Below are 22316 nucleotides of genomic sequence, written 5' to 3' on the forward strand. Positions count from 1 at the left end.
ATGCACGACAAGCACTCTCTGACTGAAAACAAGAGCTTTATTGTTTTTACAGTTTCTACAATATAATATCCTTTAAGTCTTGCAGATGGGAGTTGTGGATGTCTGAATAAACCTCTTTTCAAGTTTCCGCTAGACTCCTTGCACCTCTTGCCCACGTTTCTCTGCGTTAAATTAATCTAACTTTTTCTACGCACTTATATTTAATTCAGTCTAGTTGATATAAAAATGATCAATCAGAGATAATGTGCTGCATTGTGACATTAGACACTGCCAGACGTCTGTAATTCATTCTACCATAAGGAGACGCCCAGCAGGGCTTTCTCAGCTTGATGGCTCCCTCCTTCTTTTCCTGCCCATCTGTTTTCACGGATAAATCCTCCCCTGCCAGGCTCCGTCACCATGAGGAATTCATAAAGAGCTGACCCACACATATGGCCACTTCATTCAATGACCATCGTAACTGCTCGGAGCATGGATAAGTTGTGGATCTTTGCTCGCTGCATCATGCTGAGGTGATTGAGTCTAACGTGATGACGGCACTTGCTCTTGGCACGGACATAAGCCATGACATGCGGACATATACTATGTCTTACAGATGTAGACCATTACTAACAATTCTGTCCTTGCCTCTGTGTCCTAAATGCAGCGAAATGTAGTGTACGGAGCATCCGGATCAGGTCTGTCCATGTGTCACATCTCACACACAGCTGGTAATGTTTTTAAAGGTCAGAACAATGATGGATTGCAGTGTATTCTAGTATTTAAAAAGTAGTCTCATTGGTATACTAGATTGAGACACTATAACTCAAATATAGTAATATCTGAGATTTACTGGTTCTCATTTGGGCATAACCTGAAATAGTGGAAGGTTACATTTTGTAGCTTTCCCCCTTTTGTAAAATAAGTTTACTGCGTTCAAGTTGTGCGAGCTGCAACTTTGTCATGCCGGTAGAGGTTGATTGTACTATTTGTCAAACTGTGTGTCGTGTTTGTGTCTCTGCAGCGACTGCTTTTTACGATTTTAACCTTCAATGCATGCGCGTGGTTCTGGAGGCCGCTCCTTTGGCCCTGCCTCCTCTTTGTGTTATACTAAGTTTGTATTTGAAACTGGCTGAAGTTTAGTTAATTGAAATACAGTACCATAAAGGTCTGGGAACCTTTTTATATCTATTCATCTCAAGCCAGATGAAAGGGTTGGAATGAAGTGCTCTTGATACTGCTCATTTGATGGCTGAGAGGTGAGCGATCATGCATCACACTTTTCCGAGAAGCATGCGTATCATTTGTGGGGGAAGTTTGTCTTCTTACCTCAGCCATATTTCTCGACCCTGGCTTACTTGCAGTAACTGCCATCACTACCAGTGCATAGTCCCTTCCATCAGGACACTTATTACCTGGGCCTTCTCAGGCTCCTCTTCCAGGCGCCAAACCTAGCCGTGCCCTCTGCACGCTTCACATAGTTAGACATCAGTTTAGATGTTAAGAATTTCCTCCACACTCACAACACTGCCGTTGGAGGACTTGACCTTGCGGGTGTCACGGCAGCTCAATCACACTGTCTTAGTGTCTTTCCCCTGCTTCCTCCTGCAGCCTGACAAGGAACAGGAACCAAAGCCCCCCCCCCTCCACCCACCCAAAATCCCTCAGTCGTGTCAGTTGCGCCTTGTGTCATCCCTCTCAGAAGTGTGTGTGTGTGTTTGTGTATGTTTTGTTGTAGGAAACTCTTTTAGTGATTAAGAGAACAATGTCTAAGACTCAGACATCACTGTGTGATTATGTGCCTCTCTGCCATGTCTGCTCATCTGTTTTTCACCGCCGTATAATCTGTCAGGTCTGTGTGGCACAAGTCAACTATACTTAGGTTCTGGATGCAACAGAGGGGGCTAGACTGTGATTGATTGATCTGTCTTTAATATGACAGCCATTATGTTTAGTCTGACAGCTCAGTATTAAAAGATTACAATAGATGTAGTAGTGGCTGAAAGTGGGGAGGGTGAGGGCTTCTCTTCTCTTCTGCATCTGGCAGATGTTGCACTATATTCCTGAGAGAGTTTCCGTTTTGTGTGGAGGATCAACACGACTTGACGTAAACCCCTGATGCCGAGGGTATTTCATGTCGCACTGTAAAGAACATTCTTAAGTATTTGTACCACTGAGACAAACGGAGGAATGGACGGGAGGTGCTGCAGGTGTTGCAGTGGCAGTCAGTATGCCACTTTCTGTCCTCTCCTTCCCTCCTGAAACCGAAGCAGTTAAACAGACCTTACAGTGACTAAGCTCAGCCAGAGCTTAGTCACTGTATTTAATCTTTCAGCTATGAGAGAAATGCCCAGTACTTACACAGCTCCCTCAGTCTCTTTAACGGGAAGTTGCTCTGTGCATGCAGCCTGCTGTGAAGTGTACAGTATGGGTGTGTATGTTGGTGTGCTTCTTTGGTTGTGTATGAGATAGATGCAGTAAAGGCCTAATGGAGGAGAAACCGTTTTTGCCAAAGTTAATTAGATAATTAGAAACACTCTGAAACTTTATATTTTAAAGATGGGAAACTGGCACTTTTAAAAAGCAAATATTGATCCATGCAGCCAAAGTCTGGCTAAACCCAGTATAACATGTTATGTTGGTTTTCAGTGTGTGTTCATGTGCTGCTCTCATATTAGAAAAAAACAAAAAAAACAAAGCAATTTTCACTGATCTGGTCTGTGTATATTTTCCACTGGTGTTAGCTGTTATGCCTGCTATGTCATTTTAGATCACTCTTATGAGACAGACTTGTCAAGGACATAAACCAGGGCAAATGCCCTGTTTGTCAACAAGCCAAATCAGCACAAGCTAAAAGCTTGACTCATGTCTTTTTAAAAAAAAAAAAAAAAAAAGTAAAAAAAAGTAAAAAAATGCAAGCTTTGCATGCAAACACTGCAAAAAACTGCTATGTAAGTGCAGTATTTAAGCACCTTTCAACACAGATTAAAAGCTGTGATGCTTTTCCAGTCAGGAAAATTAGCGTTGATAGTAAAGAGACCTGACCCTGACTGGAGTTAATTGAAGTTGTTTTATCCATTCCTCTCCCTCGCCTCACTCAGCCTCGCTCTCTGCTGAAAAATATAATACCACTGGCACAAAGCCCCACCGTAGCATAAATTCAATCTGTTGAAAAACCAATTAAGAGCCATCTCAGTGGTCTTTCTAATTGTCAGTGGTGTTTCTGGGGATGGCCACCAGATTTGCTCTGTGATGAATTTGTGTCTTAGTGTAATGGTCTGTATTCTGTGATTTTCACAGAGCCTTGGGATGGTGCCACCTTGGCAATGCTACATACATGGTTGATTAATCTACCTCTTGTGCTTTGTGTTCCAGCTGTCGTGATGGTTAATGTGCTTTTGTTAACGTACCCGCAGTAACTCACTGAATTTAGAACTGAGCAGAGACCAAAAATTCAAATCAGTGACTGAGCATACAAGACGGTATATGACAGGTACTGAAAAAAACCCCCAAAAAACTGCCTTATAAAAACACAATGCTATATTACATTGCTTTTATCAAGCATGTCATCTTCAAAGGGAAACATGATATTGCAGTTGCCAAGATCTTTATTCACCGCATTAAATAATATTCCAGCGAGGCAGAGTCATTTGCATTGCTGTGTACGTGTGCAGCTTATTCTGCTCCAAGGCAGATGCAGCACCAGCTGTTTGGAGGACCTCAGAAGTCTTCAGATGAAATGGAAAACGTTGGAGAGAAGGAGGAAGTTTTGACATAACAGGTGGCGGTGAGAGAGAGAGAGAGAGAGATGGAGAGAGAGAACACAAAGCCAGGTGACTCCGGTAGAGAGGAGATAGAGATGAAAAGACGAGAGACTTCCTCAGTTATGTATGAACACAGAAACGTTTCAGATCTAAGAGAAGATGGAAAAAAGTTTGTAGCAGTTCATGTTTAATAAATCACTCCACAAGCAGAAAACCAATGTCAAGAGCATGTGTGTATGGGTCACTGAGGCCATCTCTGCAGCACTGCTTCGTACAGTAATAATATCGGGCTCACATTTTGGTGTATCTGCTAAACTTTGGCATTAACTCCCGAAATGCATCACTTACTCAGTCATAATGAAGCCAGTTACGATGCCAACCAACCACTGTAAGTGTTTTTCTGCAGCAGACGTGGAGTGTTTCTGCTTCTGAGTGCGGCACTCGCTTTAAAGAGCACTCAGCTACGTCCTTTACAAGGTCAACTGGTGAGCAAGTTGACAAATTCAGAGAAATTGAGAACGATAATGTTCAGTGAGAGAGTTACTTGAGATAATGCTTTGTAGTGAGATGTTGCTGTGACACACGAGAACCTCCGCAAGACCCAGTGGTAACTTGAGTCATAATGGCCATTTATTTAAGTATCCCCTTTTTTTTATTATTAGTCCTTTATTAGGCTAAAAGCTGTGTCAAATTTTCTCAGAGCATCAAAGAGACACAGCATTAATTTAAGAGTCAAGGGTCCGTCAGGGCAGTGTGAGCTCTGCCAGTTGCACTAGAAACAAGAAAGAAAAGCTTTTTTTCTAATTAGCTCATTGGTGACTATTTCATTACAAAACTGTCCCCTGGTCCAAGTAAAAGGCACATTGGTCCACAGAGGATCTTTTTAACAGTGTCACTACAGTCCTACAGCTCCCTTGCCTCTGTAAATGGGTGATCGCTGGCTGCTTCTGGCTGGCACTGGCAGCAGCGGGGACTCTAGAAATAATTGGGATACCATTAAACTGCCCTCACCAGTTGCTGTTAATAAAGCTCTGTTCAACAAAATACCCCAAAGACATTGTCTATTGGATAATTTATACCTTTTCCCTCACATAAACAAGTTACCTTTAAATAAGTAATGGGGCCCTAATTAGACTTCAGAACATCACTCTTTTTTAGCATGGATGCTTGGTATGAGGCTGGTGACACACAATGGAGGGAAAACGGAGAGGCGAGCGAGCGAGACAGACAGAACTGGACTGACACAGAAGTCATCCCAATTAATGAGCATAACATCATCTAATTTGATTTATATGAGGACCACGAAGGGTCCAAACTTTATCATTTATTGCTCAGATTATTCCCAATAACTGTTAGTAAAGGAGATTTCCTCTGAGGTGTGCTGCTACAATTACTGCTGTCCTCAATATCCTAATTTTAGCACTAGGTGTTAAGCCAGAACATAATGTGTGTCTGTACAAATTGCCAGGGCAAATGGCATTGCAGAGTAATTACATAACCCTGTGATCACATTGGAGAAAATAAGGAGATGAAATAATCGGATGGATCAGGCTGCAATTATTTGAGTTCATCTAATCTAACATCTGCACATCTCAATTTGAAAAACAAAGACGGCTTCAGTTTTTCCATCAGTGTTGAAATTAGTGCTCATTTACACCATTTGAGATTTTCTTTGTTTCTTGTTGCTCCATTTCATTAGACCTTATAACACACTGCGCTCTTCAATCACATTTGAGTGGAAAATGGACAAGTGCCAAATTGAGGATGAATTGTTGCCAGGAAGTGTTATCCCAGCAGGACTGTTTAAACTGCAGATTTTTTTTTTTTTTCATTGCAGTGCAGAATGATTAAAAACTCATTGTCTTTGAACTACCACTTGCTTGTTTTGGATGGTTTTCTGTGTGGTTTCTTTAGAGAATTGCTGGATTTGCTGCTTGCACCACTTGTCCTTTGGTGTGCTTCATACAAACTGATAAAAATGAATTTCCTTCTTACCTCTGTAGCACTAAGCATCATGGACACATCGGTGGAGGAAATCACTAAACGGGTATATTTGTGTGAGAATTATCTGTAAAGAGCTGCTAATGGAGCTGGGATTTCAGAGCTTTGCTCAGGTGTTGTACTGAAATCCAAAATGTGAACAGTAACTACAACTGCATCTAACAATTTTCGTTATTTCATTAATAAAGTAATTGTTAAGACCTGGACTCAAAATATTGATAACAATTTCTCTAAGCCCAAAGTAACATTTAAATTGTGTGTGGGTCCATGAGGAGCAGAAAATCTTCATGTTTGAGAAACTAGAACCAGCACCCTTCCTTGACAAATTACTTAAACAATTAAGGGATTATCAGAATTAATGGAGATGAATTGTTTCAGCACTAAAAGTTAACCATTTAGTCTCCAGCTCCCTCCAGCATTCAGCTAAAACACACCTCAAATACTTGTGTGCCAGACTCCACCGCCAGCAAGTAGGTCATTACACACTGAGAACTGATATCGGTGCACCTGTTAATCCATTCTGCCTTCATGATAACGCTGAATTTGCAATCCCTTGCACATGAATCATATATGGTGTCCTTACTACTGTTACGTCCGCTGGCATCCAACAGACAGAATAACACAAGCCCTGACCGTGTGCATTCATCTTTACACACACACACACACACACACACACACACACACACACACACACACACACACCCAACCTCATTACACACACAAACGCGGACACATTAACATTACCACTTCCCTCATGCATGCTTAACACCCACATACACACCACCTCCCTACGAGCACACCGACCCAATGCTGACACACTGGGGACTCATTAATTCACCGGCTGGCAAGGGAACCCCCTTTGGGACAACACAGCACATGGACATGTCACATAATCCTGCTGACATTAATAGCCAGGGGTTGCAGCCTGCCTGAGAAAACAAGGGGTCTGTAAAAGAGAGACATAAGAGGGGATGAGTGAGAAAAAAAATATACAGTGAGGATGAGAGAATGAAGGAATTCAGCAAGGAGAGAAAGTTGGAAAGAGACGCTGACATAAATAAACGAGAATGAGGGAGTGAGAGAGTAAGAATTATTTAAAGATGAGAAAAATAAAAAGCAACCGAGCATACCTTTATTTAATAAAGTTTATACAGCTGCCAAGGTATGAGCAAGCCTGAATATGAAATGCTGGGTTCTCTTTTGGATACAATAAAATAAACAGCACAGTGTTGAGAGACGGAGAATGCCATAGAGACCCACAGGGCTTGACACATTTTCCTTCCCTGTTAGGTTATAATATCACAGTGTTGGTAAATTCGCATGGGGATTTGTCTGTGAGGGGTACCAGGGCAGTGCAGATCAACACTTGTTGTCTTGGATTTCGGGGCAGAGGAAAGGGCACAGGCCTGGACATGTTGTGACATTTAGAGAAGGGGGTGGTCGTGTGAAAACTGGGGGTAGGACTTGAGCCGCATCGGTACTACAACAATGAATGAACGGATCTTTTCGACGAATACTTTGGCGAGTTCAATATAAATCAGGTTTTTACAGTGGTATGTACTGCCTCCATGAAAAAGCCTGGAGGGCAGCAGGGGCTTACTGTAGTGGTATACATTCACTGCTTAGATCATTCAGTACAACAAACCAATATACTGGACTCAACTGGATGTGCTGCCGATTCCAGACTTGCTGCCCTTGACATTTCATGTAAATGCCGAACTGCAGCCCTTATGCCAAAGAATGCCAAAGAGACTGACTGGAAGCTTCGGGGCTCGCCAAAGTTTATATGCATCAGAGTCAAAGGAGACTCGGTGCTTGTTAGCCTGTTAATATTTTTCCTGACTACACAACTTTTAGTGCCTGTTAATGTTAATAATTGTTTTGCATTTAGATATTTCTATCATCTCCAGGTTATTTCATATTTATGCTACAATCATGTTACAATATACATATAATGTATTCCCTGCAAAAAAATATGTAACTTTAATGCAATTATCACAGTAAGTTATCAGCTTTATGTAGATTGCAGGTTAATATTTTTGGAGGGTAATGACGCATATTGTTTAACTTCCACTCGATAGCACCTTTTCACATTAGAATGGCTTGAAAGGTGTGCAGTACTTGAAATAATCGATAAATTTAGAGTGCTGCAACTGGAATATACCATGGGGAAAATAAAACTTGAACCTCACAGCACTATTTTCAGACTTTTGAAAGTGTAATATTTTGCCAACTTGAGTGATGCTGATGAATGAAATTTTAGGAGCAGGCCCATAGGCTAAATGATGCACTTATGAGATCCATACACATGTCCAGTATATAACCCAGAAACTTCATTTTCATTTGTGTTACATAGTATTCTGAACACGTGTTATCTGAGCACGTCATATAATACCTACTGCACTCACATGCCACAGGCAAATACAGTTCATATGGTAATTATGCCACAATTAATTATAGTGTATGCTCAATATTCTATATGCATCACATGTATGTTAATAAAGTCAGTGGGACTCATTTTGTCAGCATGTCAGTAAATGAACAAAACATCCTTCAAGAATCACAAACATGTTGCTGTCTAATTAGTTTTTTGCGCTAATAAATAACACGATTTGTATTTATTAGCGCAGCTATCAGTGCAAATACATCCTCGTCATAAGTTTGCTGTATAGATTTCTCACAGGTGGTGAATTGTGTACAAGTCACATGGTCAAGTAAAATCAAATAAGTCGGTCATACCAAACTGCAACTCTGTTTTGTACACATTTTAACTGTATATATTTATATGTATATGTATATACCAAGCAGCAATGTAAAACAGGAGAGAAATTCCTTGTATGTTTCCACACACTTCGCCAATAAAGCAGATTCTGATTCAGAGCAAACAGACACACTAGCACAGTGTAAATTTTTGAGGACACTACTTTACTTCTACTTAGTGTCACTGAAATAAACAAACAGACCAGTTCAATTAAGATTTTGATTTTACTGTTTGCTGCAAATGCAGCACACTCACTATCTCCACCACTACCACAAGTGAAACTAATCAATTTAATCAGAAATCAGCAATGATCTCAGTGACTTTAGTCAATATGAGATAGTAAACAACTCTAAATTATATCAGTATTGAACAGTTTTCAAATGGCTGCGATATATGCAACATATACTTTTTTCTAAATAAAATGTGTTGACATATGAGACCTGTATAATACAGTATATGCACATATTTATTGTAGATGTGCAGTTAGGTTGTGTATGATCCATATCTATTGCATGTAGGAGATTTCTACTGTATTTACATAAAGTATGTTCACATGTGTGCATGTGTAGATTTTACCAGTATTCCATGTACATATTGTACATGAGATGTTTGTATATGATGATACATGCTAAAGGCTTTCATATGGTCCCGGGATCAGGGCAGATTGACCCATCAACCCACCCTTAACTCAGCTTTTCATCCAGCTGACATTACATTAAATGGCAGTGAATACTAGCTGCAGGAGAATTCATCCATTCACACCTTTGCAACTGCATCGTAAAGTAACAGGGAAAAGGGAAGTGACACGAGTTAAGAGCTTTTCAGTTATGTGATACATGACAGGTGCACTTGCTTACTTGAATGTCTCTGAGCAATTACATTTTTTTTTTTTTTAAACCGAGAGCATCTCCTCCACTAGTCGTTTTAAAAGTCAGAGTAAAGGTTGGGTTCTTTGAAATGTACATCGATGAAAAGTTAAATAACACCACTCAACCTCTAGACTCCCTAAAAATCAATTGCATCTTGAACTAAGCAGGCAGCGCCACAGAATCCTGACGTTTTCTGTTTTGGCGTGGTATTCGGCGCGTTTCCTCCCTACTTTGCCGCTCCCTTAATTGCTTCTTAAGCTCTGTCGAAATCCTTGCCCTAGGTTCGATCGTCATCAGTCATTGTAATTGGTCCAAAAGAAAACAAAGAAATGCACATCTCCCCGAGAGGTTTTCCCCAACAATATTGATTTGACAAACGGCTTTGGTTAGACGCTGTGCTTTTATTGTGGCGGCAAATGTGTTCAGAAAAGGTAAATAGTCTCATTCAACTTTTAGATTTAACAGCATTTCCGCGGGTGTATTGAATCTTGATAAATAAAGTAGCACAAAAGGAACATTTTGTTCTTTCATCTGCTTTTTTTTTTTTTTTTTTTCCATTCCACGCTCATGAAACTATTCTGCAACACCTGGAAACATCAAAAATCATCTCCAAAGCATCAGCTTCACTGACCCACTGGCACATATTTGTCAGATGTTTTCCCCTTTTTGATCCTCCCACAAGTATTTCCCTTTAGAGCTCAAAGAAATTCCCATTGAATTCTGTCCTACCGAAAGCAACCCCCCCCCCCCCCAAAAAAAAAAAAAAAAAAAAAACCCAACAGAGGTGGAATGGGCACAATTATGTCTGTTTGAAAGGCCAGGGAAACAGCTGCAGAAGCACCGGGGCAGGTGTGACAGGAAAAGCAAAGCAGGATGGCGGGGAACATCTGCTTAAGTGCTCTCCAACTCATGAAAAGAGATGAGATGAGATGAGAGGCGAGGCTAGGAAAGGGAGTCAGTGGCTTGTAAAATGTCAATCCAGCGGAGCATGATAAAACAAACCTTTGACACAGGTTTTACACAGGTGCGAGCACCTTTAGCACTTTTTTTTTTTTTTTTTTTTTTCAAACATCCTCTTCCGTGCTCCTCGTTGATGTTACATATACATCTTACATGAATGCCAGCCTGATCCACTTCCTGCTTGTTAGTCTCCAGGAAAATGAAGAAGAGAAAAACATGAGAGTGAGATAGAAGCGCACAAATTAGATTGAGTTTGAGGTGAACAAGCTATTAATAATTACATACACCACATCTTTTCCTTTTATCAAGTCACTCTTGGTAGCAGAGTTTTGCTGTTGGCACATGAGAAGAATCAGAGCTACAGTGAGCTTTTGCTTCATTATAAAAGAGCTGCTGTTATAAAAGGGGACTGAGGGTTAAATCCGCTTCTGTATGTGTATCATCCTTGAATATAAATGTCACTTAAAAAACTATGGTCAAATGGATCCTATGTGGTGCTTATTCCTCCCCTAGTGCGTAGTGCATTTTAGTTGCTCTGGTCAAACGTTTTGTCTTTCGTTAGATTGAAGAAGATAAACTACTTGGGCGTGATTTTCAGTAAGCTTTTATCTTGTTCTACCATCTGCTGTAACAATAGCTGCTGAAAGCTTTAGGTCCATTTGTGCTTCTTCCTGTTTGGTACCATAAACTCGATGCAGTGTGTGCTGTGAGAACAGCCCAGTATGTTTCCGACAGAATCAAACCTTGCTGCACTATTTACAATACCATAGGGGCCGTCACTATCTTGCTAGAAAGTTAACTGTGCTCAACTTCCCAGCAGGACAATTGCTGAATATGATTGATTTTTTTTCTTTTCTTTTTTTTCTTTTCGTTGTTTATTGTTTTGTTCAACTTTCTGTTCTTTTCTTTTTAGAAAGATGAAGAAAACCCGAGAGCGATGCGAGGAGTGGAAAAGAGAGAAGCCGAAGGTGAGAGGTGAGTTAAGAGGTTAATCATAACCTGTGACACCTTTCCCCCTGAGCACAGTCTCATTAATGTCGTTACAGAGGCCTCTGTGCAGTCAAATTATGTGATTGTTTACATCAGGTGATAGCATGAGGCTCAGGGGGAGATGAAATACTGCCTACATTCAATCAGATGTAATGGGTCATAACTGTAAAGCCCGAACACTGCACTGCGATGAGTTACTGCTGACACAGATTAAAGGAATGAGAGAGATTTATTCAGACTTTATTGGGCATAAATAAAGTCGTCCGTGCGCTAAACTGTGACACTTTCTCATTATGACCTCTATCAGTGTTGACTTTGTTTTTGTAGAGGAATATTTGTGGGTGGGACGTGCACATGCTCGTTGCTGCGCTGACCCCAGAGTATATAGTCTGTGAACATCTGCCTGGGCTGCATGTACAGTATATCATGAAGGTTGAGCAGCAGGAGCAACATTTTCATACAAGTCAACAATGACACCTTCCAGCAGCAATCAAACTAGTGATTTCCGCCTACTTCTCCATCTGCCTGGTGGATTTAGATATTTTCTTGATTTAAAGCAGAATTTAATTGCTTCTAATTGTTTTTTGATCATCACAGAATCGGTTTTTAGGTGAACAATCAGCAACACCAATATTGGGAAAATAATATTGTGTGTGTGTGTGTGTGTGTGAGAGAGAGAGAGAGTGTGAAACTGATTTGATCTGGTTTGTTGTCAACATCAACTGAAGCTCCTGACCTGTGTCTGTATGATTTTATGCATCGCATCGCTGCCACATGATTGGCTGATTGGATAATTGCATGAATAAGCAGGTATACAGTTGTTCAGTTGCAGGTGCTCTTAATAAAGTAAGTCCTCAGTTATACGTATACACATATGTCTGTCTATGAATATATTTGCTTTGCTGAGAAGGAAAAGCATTTCAGGTAGCCATGAATGTACGTCAGTGTTTTGCAGCCCTTCACAGCCACATGCCTCTGCTTCTGCAGAAACCTGCGAAACAGTGCAGGCAGAGGGAGACACAACTCATCAAACTTACATAAATGCCACATCAGATAGAAAACAGCAACGAAAGGCCATGCTGCACTTAGAGTAACAGAGGAGTTACTGGCACGTCTTTGATCTTCAGGATGCTGACCTGATGGAAATGTGCACTGATTCACTTTCCTTTGTTTAGTTTTTGGAATTAAAAGTGTGCTACATTTAAGAGGAAATATATTTATGATATAACTGGAGAGGTTTATGTAGGGCGGAAGTAAGACTACAACCCCAGTCCCTCTGTCACATTAAAGATTCTCTCCGATTGACTTAACTACATTGTGATGTTGAGTATTGTCGTCCAGAAAGTTGACATACAGATTAGATGTATAAGTGAGGGATTAAACCCTAAGAAAGTAGAGCGACAGTATGAGCAACGGTATGCAGAGGAACTCCTGCTTACTCCTTCACTTCACATCTTCTATTGCCAGTTAGACAATGTCTTGTGATCAGCTCAAGATACCTAGTGCAACTTAAAGTGATCATAAGAGGAAGGTAAGGAAGAGTAATCGAGTTAAGTGGCTAATAAGTTTTGCAAATTAAGAAATATTTGCAGTGCCATCACAAGAGGAAACTATTTGGACGAGCATCTGATTTCCCTGTGCAGCCTTAATTATTCATTTCCATTTTATTTCGACAACCTTGTCAGAAAAATATGTGAGTGTAAGTGTTGCATCATGATCTTTACTCAAGATTGACTGTTTTCTCTGTGTGATTGTTTTGCTCAACCAATTTCTGCTGTCCATATTTGCATGACAACAGTTGCTGCCATTTTGCAGCAAAAATTACACTTGTAGATAGTTGACTGTGACATAGTCGATGTGTCCATGTAGGGCTGAAACAAAATGTGCCAATTTATCACTCATGGGTAAAAATCAAATTAGACTCAGTATTAATACACAGATTCATATATCAGAAGCTAAAAATGCTGCATTTTCTGTCCCAAACCTCTTCGCCATGTATCAAACTTGAATTATGACTGACTCCCAACTGCCAAGCACCTCAATGAAAATCGTTATAATGTTTCACAAGAGCTGATATCTATCGATGACAAATGATCTCAAAGCCTGCCAGTCTGTTTACTACTATGTAAGTATGAATACACTGTAAGACTGAGCTGTCTCACTTGAAACCAGGAGAAAACACCCTTCTCTTTGTTATGTGGAGAGTGAATCAGTTATGGATTTTAGTAGACCTTGGATGTTTTCATATTTATCTAGGTTCTCAGTTCATTCTACAAGCGTCTCAACTTGAAGAACAAGTCCTCTACTTCACGAGTTAAAAATTGTAAAACTCACTGGGTTAGAAACATGACTTGGTGTATTCTAAGTATTTTAAGTGTAGCTTACAGGCTAGCTGATTCAGTTCCCCCCCCCCGCTACCTGTTGGTGCTGTGTTTTTGTGAAAACCTGCCACAGTGGGCAACTTGCTAGAGTGGCCAAATACGGTGCACCTCCAGTTAGGTTCCTGATGTTCCTGTTGTTAAAAAACCTTTTTACTTTGGTTTGACTGTGGGCCTTTGCCCACTGGGGCCTGCCTGTAATGAGGGGTCTGGTTGGTTGTATGCTGTGAGTGCTGCAACATGTGAAGTGCACTGTATTTGCAGAGTGCGTGGTTTTATCCTCACAACTCATTATTGAGGGACAAGTATCAGCAGCGAGAGGGTGTGCTGGAGTGGAGTTGGGGTTTGATAGTGAAAGATCCGGACCAGGATAATTAATCATGTGGAAGTGCTGGCAGATTGATTAGCCAAAATAGATTGCAGGTGATATGAAACCTAGTTGTTGCAATGAACCATAATGTCTGCATTATTTCATTTAGTTCCGCTTAATGTACCAGGGCTATGGCACCTTCACATTACCTGGCATGGAAAATTAATTGAAGGCTCCCCCAGCCTCATACATCATGGTTTGAATATGTTATTCTGGGGTGGAACTCACATTTTTTAACTTCACAGGCAGAAGGAAGCACTTTAGAGGTTCCAGCCTGACCCTCACCTCACAGGAGAGCATTAGTCCTCATTTTCAGAAGGTTAAGCTTCACTTTGTGTATGGATGATATATCTATTAAAAAATTCATTTTCCTTTAGTGTCAGTTTTTAAGTGCCACACCAGTGTGTTTACAAATTTTAGCTCTTTAACTTCAAATCATATGTACATTTTGAATGGCCTACAGGTTTAGATTTTTGGGCATATTTCTATTTCCTACTAGTCCCAGGCAGTCGCTGGTTTCCATTCATTTTTGTATGACATGAAAAACAATTAGCAGACCCATGGAATTCACTGAATGCTCACTTACCGCAACCATCAAGTCGGTACTAAGTGCTATTATTGCATTATCGTTATAAGATACTACAGTTTAATTACAGATTGATTTGAATAGTCTACACTGCAGGGCCTCACATCAGTGATGCAGCCTGTAACGCGACAGATTAATGTTTACTGTGAGACATTATTAAAGTCAAATCTAAAACATGCATAAAGGGTGAGGTGTTTTAAAATCAATCAAGTTTTGACCACAGAATATCAACCAAACAATGGCCCATATTGTACAGATGAGGGGGTATCACACATATAGCATGACAACTGCTTGTTTTATCATGAAGTGTCTCACAGTGGAACACAACAGATGCAGCATATGGAATGTCTCACAATGTCCTGACAAACCTTTTTTTTTTTTTTTCTTTTCTTCTTTTCTTCATGTTGGACAGCATCTGTGACATGTTTGCTGATGTGCACACCTACGTGCTCAAAATCTCTCCACCAGTCAGGAGGGAGAAACAAGTCATTCTTAAACCTTTTGTTGTTGATGGTGAACGGTGAAGTCGCTCCTTTTTGTGTCATGCGGGTTGTGAAACATGGCAAACTATGATACATCAGGGTCCAACTCCTTCATTGTCTCTTGGCCAGGTCACGGCAACAATTTATGAGTCTGTGATCATTTGAAGAAACAAAAATATTATGGATATCTGATCGAGCATAGAGTAATCTTTAGTAATTTTATAATTTATACATGCTTTGTGGCACCTCTCGTTTTGAAAAACTGGAATGAAGGAAGTCTAATTATGAGCTTAGTTCCACAAACTCATGGACATAAACTATGACAGAATGATCCAGCTTTCTGAAATCAAAATGTGACAGTGTTAATTAGATGAGATGAATGCAGTGAAATAAAACATTATGGTAACTAACTAACCAATTAAAACCACCATACATCATTCACACTGGTATTTGGTCTAATTTTCCATGCAGCTGATTCTCAGGAGACCTCATCAAGTGTCCTGGGTCTTATTCTTCTGAAGCACTTTCTACAGACGTTCTCTTCCCGTTTCCTTGAAATGTTGTTGTATGATACGCTTTATCTATATGTGCACACTCCATCCCTTCCACATCTTCCCCTGAGTTTATCCCAGTTTGATGATCCCGTTTTATGGCCTCTAGACTATGCAGGGCCATTAATGACCTTATATTCATTCTCCTCTGTTCAGATCAATAGTGGGTTTGCATTTTCCACGGTCCAGTGGATCTTTTATGAGACTATACCACCAGTCTTGTGACATATAGGACCCCTGTGGTATGTTCTGCTTGTCAGGGGGACAACCACATTGTCAGTACAATACCAAGGGCAATGTTTGTGAGAAACTGCAGAAAAAAAAAAAAAAATCCCACCTATATGTCTTGTGACGACGGGTGCCAATTATTTTGTTCTGAGAATAATAAATTGCAACTTTTTCATGATCTTTCCTGTAGCTTTATTTTTATCCAGGAGACTGATGAAGGCTGATCGAAGCCACCATGGTCGAGAGATTAGACTTTTAACATTTGATCCAATAAATCATGATTTAATTGAGGAAAATTTGGTCCTATATTGGAATTTTAAGGTTCAGCTGTATTTCCATTTTGTGCAAACGGTTTCAAACTCATCTTATGACTACTTCACTTGTACTTTTCTTTTAATACATTCATGCATAAAGCTGTAATTCTTTTGTTGCGTGGCAATTCTTGGTTTCATTCATGCCACGAAAATCTCATTTTGTTTTGTACTTTTCGACCTTTAGATCAGATTTGATTGCATCTTGCTCTGGTTTATCAGTCATTTCACTTTGGCGGCTGCCAGAGCAGCACTGAAATTGACTGAAGCTTCGGAAAGTCTCGCAATATATTCAACTCGCATCTCAAATGAATCCCTCGGTTGTGGACCCAGTGGTCAAACCTTTCTGAGGACATATCGAGCAGATTATTGATTTTTAACACTTCACTTTATCTTCATCAAATAGCACTGAGACCTGAATGCTCCAAAACCGACAGCTTTGTCCCCCCCACCCCCTTTCTCTCTTCCCCACTCTCTATTCCTTCCTGTAGTCCCTCAGCTCCCTCCATCCCATCCCTTTCCCTTTCCTCCATCCCACTCTCTCATTGTCTGAGTACCGTGGCTAGTACCCAGGGGAGGGTTATCGACATGAACAATAGTGTTTCGACTTTCTGTTGATGTTGACACACACACACACACACACACACACACACACACACACACTACTCTGTGTCCTGTGCACTGTAGCACGCAGAGGTCAACAAACAAACAAACCAAAGCAGCAGTACAAGCGCTGCACTCACAACATCTAAAGTCTTAGATAATAATCAGAGTAAACAAGAACCATGTTTTTGTCCAATGTAGAACTTAGAACTCCTTCTGTACAGACATCATGATGTGAGGGACAGCACAGTGTCACCACTGGAAAAACATCTTAAACAAAATAACACAACTTTTCTAGTCGCATATAGTCTTGCCATTTGTTGTTGGATAAACTTTTGCCGTGGCTCCAACTAAGGATTTATGTGATTTATAAGCAAAATGACTTTGAATAGTACTGAAAGTCTCCCAAAATATGAATTGTTTGGGGGAAAGAAAGAAAACAAAACAAAACAAAAGATCAAAAAACCTGCAGAGCTGAAGGAGCTCTAAACAGTGTCATCACAAAATAATATTTGTTTAGTTCCCCAGTAGAGTCACAACATTGGAGCTGCCTGATATGTTATTTTTATCTTTCGCAAACAAGGGCATACAGGATGGGAAATCTGAGATGGTACAAGAGATTCCAGCGTGCTGGATTTACGCTCCCTTTGTGGTTTAATTGGCAGCATTTCAACAACAACTGACCGAGCGTGTATGACAAAGTAAAGCACTTTTCTACCAAAAGGAGTTTGAAATGAATTTGGCAACAGGAGTGGTGTGAGTCACTTGTTCATTGGTACGACACAAACCTCATCATTGAATTAACTCGACTTAAATTACTTATAATGTAAGCACTTCCTCTGACTAGTGACTAAGCATTTTCTCAGCAGTAAGCAAGTCATAAGGAGAAGAGAGGCTGTACAGAAGAAACAGAAAGACGATGAACTGTAAAGGGAAATTCCTTTAGATGTGTAAGAAGACAGATTTTTGCTAATACTATTTCAACCCAGTAAGCTAAAGGGATTTCTGATATCTGTGGCTAAATAGTAATTTTGATCAAAAGTGCAAATGTACATATATTATAATAAAACCAACCAAAAGAACCAAATACAAATCTACAGATCCCACCAGCATCAGAATCTAAGGTGTGTCAAGTCTCTCTTCATTTAAATACTCCCTTACTTTTGTCACAGACGTATGTGATATATGGTTATACCTTTTTAAGGTTTATAGCTTATTGTACCAGATGTAGAGTATTACCTGCTTTTAACAGAGGGTTTTTTTGTCTGATTTTTACAGTTTTAAAGTGCGTAATAAACATTTAATTATGAGACTGTCTTCTAGTAAAAAAAAAAAAAAAAAAAAGACCCCATATATAGTGTCATTGTTGGGCAACTTCTAGCAGCTGTAGTAATTACAAAAGGATGAAGTTAAGTGACGTAGTATATAGAACCACAGAGTCTGTGTTAGCAGGATGTTGGGGTGGATGAATGGATGGATGAGCCGACAAAACACAGGACTTTCGCACAGATGATCACTGTTCACTTCCCATGTGAAACCGGTCGTCAACCCTCTCTTTTAACTGTGACCGCTCCTCACCCTGAACCACGCGTTGAATTATAAATGAGCAAGCTCTCCCACCCTCGGATGTAGAGCTGGTTTTCAGGGCTCTGGAAAAGCTCCTGGTGAGTTAATCGGAAAACAAGAAAACACCTGGGCCTACCACTGTAAAATAATTCCCTTCCGTTATCATGGCACAGTGTGTCATAATGCACCATAAGTCGGTGTACATATGTGGTTATTGTATGATATTCCAAAAACTCTTTTCCTTTGCTATGTATTTTCTCACTGATGGCCAGGTATTATAGATGTTATATAATGGGCTCTGACTGGTTTGATATGGCCGAGGGTCATAACAGCCACTGACCACATTAGTGGACCAGCAACGATGAAGTTAGGAGGTCAGCGAGTCTCTGGTGTTGGGAGGATATTTATCACACCCTGAACATTTTTAACTGCTTGTCATGGTGTGCTATCACTGTGGTAAGTTCTTTTGTGAGTCTACTACACCAAAGGGCATTATCAACAGCAGAATAAGTGCACGCCGTGGTCCATAGCATCTTAATGTGGCATGCTTCACTGGCACATTCATTCCATACTCTGAGGCAGCTTTGCCTCCAAGGCCACAATCATTTCCCTCAGCACTGGAGGACACAACGTGACTCTTATTTTGCAATCTGTGCTTAAAGAAGCATGAAACATCTCATCAACAGAAAATGGCTGGCAGTGGCTCGGATGGTGTGTCGTTTCCCTGCTCACTTCCATAACATAGGCTGCTACAAAACCTTGAAAAAATGTTTTTACTCTCTGTCACTTTTTTGCGGGCGGAAAAAAAAACCGGCTAAGAGGCGCAACAAATCTTAACGGCTGAGTGCCACATAAGGATTTTGTCCCTGTTCCCTCTTTGTGATATAAATATAGAGGTCTGTGTTACTTCACCATCTTCCCCCAGATCTAATGAAGATGAGTGAACAGTCGCTTTTTCCATAAATCCTATATTGCATGTCAATGAAATCACTTTATGATATTTCTCTCTCCCTCTCTCGCAACATTGAGCAAAGTTGATGGGATGATCATGGAGCATGTAGCGCATCCAATGCATTTCTGAGCTGCTTTACCCTTTGCTTTTCTAGGGCACATTGTCACTGACAGTCCTCCTAATATAGGCTTATTGTATAATATGCAGTGCTTGTACAAAGCATAGTTTACATCCAGTCAGACGCCCTAGTGTCTTCAAACATTTCATTTTAATGATGGTAAACGGTGCAGTGAAGAGGGAGGAGAGGAGTGAAAAAGGAAAAAGGAAAAAAAAAAATGCAAAAGTCAAACTTACTTTTAATTCATGTTTTGCATTTTCTTTCCATAATGTAGTGTAAACTGGCGAAGGAACCCATGCAACAAAATTCCTATTCAACCTGTAAGAAGGCAGGACATTGTGCCAATAATAAAAGTATAGATGGGAGATAATAATACATTAAGGACAAGAGAACAAAAAGATCCAGCACTTGTATTGAAATTTTATAAAATGCTTCCAACATGTCGAAAAAATAAATAAAAAAAACTTGTACTTGTGGAGACGTTTTAAGCACAACTCACTATTTCAACAATCCAAACACCCTGGTCTTTCACTCCGCTCTTGATCAGCAGAGTGTGGAGGTCACGAATGCTTCAACAAACAACCTTTAAAGAGTACATGACTTGAAGTAAACACACCTTGATAAATAAATAATGCAGGTCAGTGTTTTGCTTTGTTTTCTATGAATGATCAACCAAACCTCAGGAGAACAAGAGGGGAAACTTAACTACTGAAGCTACTTATTCCGTGTATTTTATATATGTATATATATTCTTTATTTTATGCTTCTTCAGTTTGTATCCCCAGGCAGACTGTAGCAGCAGGAAGTGGTAGCAGAGGGACGGCAGGAGGGATGAGGTTGTTCTTGGTGACAAAGACACTTTGTCAGGCTCCTGGGGTATTGGAACACAACCTAAGTTACAGGAGTGTGTTTGGATGAAGGATTGCTTGAAGCTGTTGTGAGACGTGTTTTTGGGCGCTCTCCAGATGTTGTCTGGCCTGTCCAGGGAGGATAAGGGATGGAGGGAGGATGAAGGCAGAAGGTGAGGTATGTTTATGAGTGTGGATGGAGGGATGAAGTGATTGAGCGAGTGCCTGACTCCCTGAATGAGTTCATGCCAAACATATTTGCAGTTCGTTTACACTGTTTGCTCGGATAAGGAAGAGCAATAGCATTTTGTTTATGTCCAGTTATATAAAACCATTCAGCGACAAATTGTAAACATTTCCAATAACTAAGAAAAATCATTATTTGAGAGATGATGACAATGCATTTCTTTCTTAATTTGATGGATTTTTAAATGCTTTTATGAGGTAGGACACTTTTCTCAACCCACAAAGGAGTTTATCCTTAAACTTAAAATGTTACAATGTTACATGGTTTTTACAACATGTGCTTACGTGCCAATCTGGGAAATTACCCCAAAAAGCTCAGTTTTATGGGTATAATATGAGAGATGAAGGAACAGTGACCAATAGGTGATGCCCATGGTGAACAAGTATTGTCTGTGTAGCCAAAGCTTGATAAACTCATTCCTCCATGCTGCAGAGCTCCGTAGTAGTACTAGTAGTAGTTAAAAAACACATCAGTGAGCCACACTGTTGGACTGGGTGACATGTTCCTTCATGACAATAAATGTGGGAATTGCTGCTTATCTTCAGTCAATCCCACACATACAGTCCTGCTGCTGTAAATACTCACAAGCACACCAAATGTGTATTAATCCGCAGCAGAAATTAGTCCCTCCAAAAATGCACAGTGTACTCGTGTTTCAGTAACAATCGCCCAGTTGTTTAAGGACATTTCTGAGCCTTTTGTGTAACAATCCCACTTTGCTTGTACTTGAGCCTTGAGAACAAAGTTAACATTTTCGTCTTTGGTTTCAGACCAAAGACGACAACCTGTCAGCGTGTCAGCATCATGAGTGTTTGACTCACTGAATCACTATACTGTAGATAACTAGAAGCTCACGTCAACCCAGGATGCTTAGGGGACAGCAAAGAAGAAAGAGACGGAGACTGAAGGAGAAAGATTAATAGATGGGATGGATGGAGGGATGATAGGACAGATAGAGCAGGCATAATACTCTCTTTTGTCTTTTGGATCCTTGCTGCTGTAGTTAAGGGTGCCTTCTGCTGCTCTTTTCAACGGTGCTTCGCTATTTATTATTAAAACAGTCAGATGAATCTTTCATGCACAGGAAATTAAAGAACACAGTGGAGGAGTACATGGATGAAGGCAGCGATGAAAAGAAAGCAACAGAAAGAGAATGATGGACACAGGGCAGTAAAAGAGAGAGAGAAAGGTAACACGAGAAGGAAAGAGAGGTAATCGAGAAAAACTGATGGAGACATAGATGAGATGAAGGAAGCAGATTGAAGGGTGACAAAGACCTTGTTTGTGTGTATATTTGAAAAAGAGGAAACAACAAGGGGAGACGCACAGAAAAGGAGAGGAAGGCGTAGATTAAAGGAAGCATCATGCTGCTATGGCCTGGTTCACACATCCCCAGCAAACAATGAAAAACCTTTCCTCTGTCTCCTGCTTGTTTCACACAGTGAAGATCAATAAGTATGAATCATGCTGTACTTGGTCTTTATTTGGACTGACACTGGAGTTTGGAGTCTCACATAAGACCTTTTTAGAATAATGGAGACATTTTGAATTTGTGTATTTTCAGTGATGACGTATGAAGCAAGCTGTTATGACTGAAATATCAACAAGGGTATCTCATTAGGCCTGTTGCTATTATAATTCTTCACTCTATGTTCACTGCTGTATGCTAGGGTTCACCTCATCCGATGCAAGTCACTGAACATGACTGTTTGTGGTGCCTTTTGTGAAGAAGTCTAGTTTTGTGGTATTTAT

Source organism: Seriola dumerili, unplaced genomic scaffold (assembly GCF_002260705.1).
Source record: "Seriola dumerili isolate Sdu_G_001 unplaced genomic scaffold, Sdu_1.0 BDQW01000449.1, whole genome shotgun sequence".
NCBI classification, from domain to species: domain Eukaryota; kingdom Metazoa; phylum Chordata; class Actinopteri; order Carangiformes; family Carangidae; genus Seriola; species Seriola dumerili.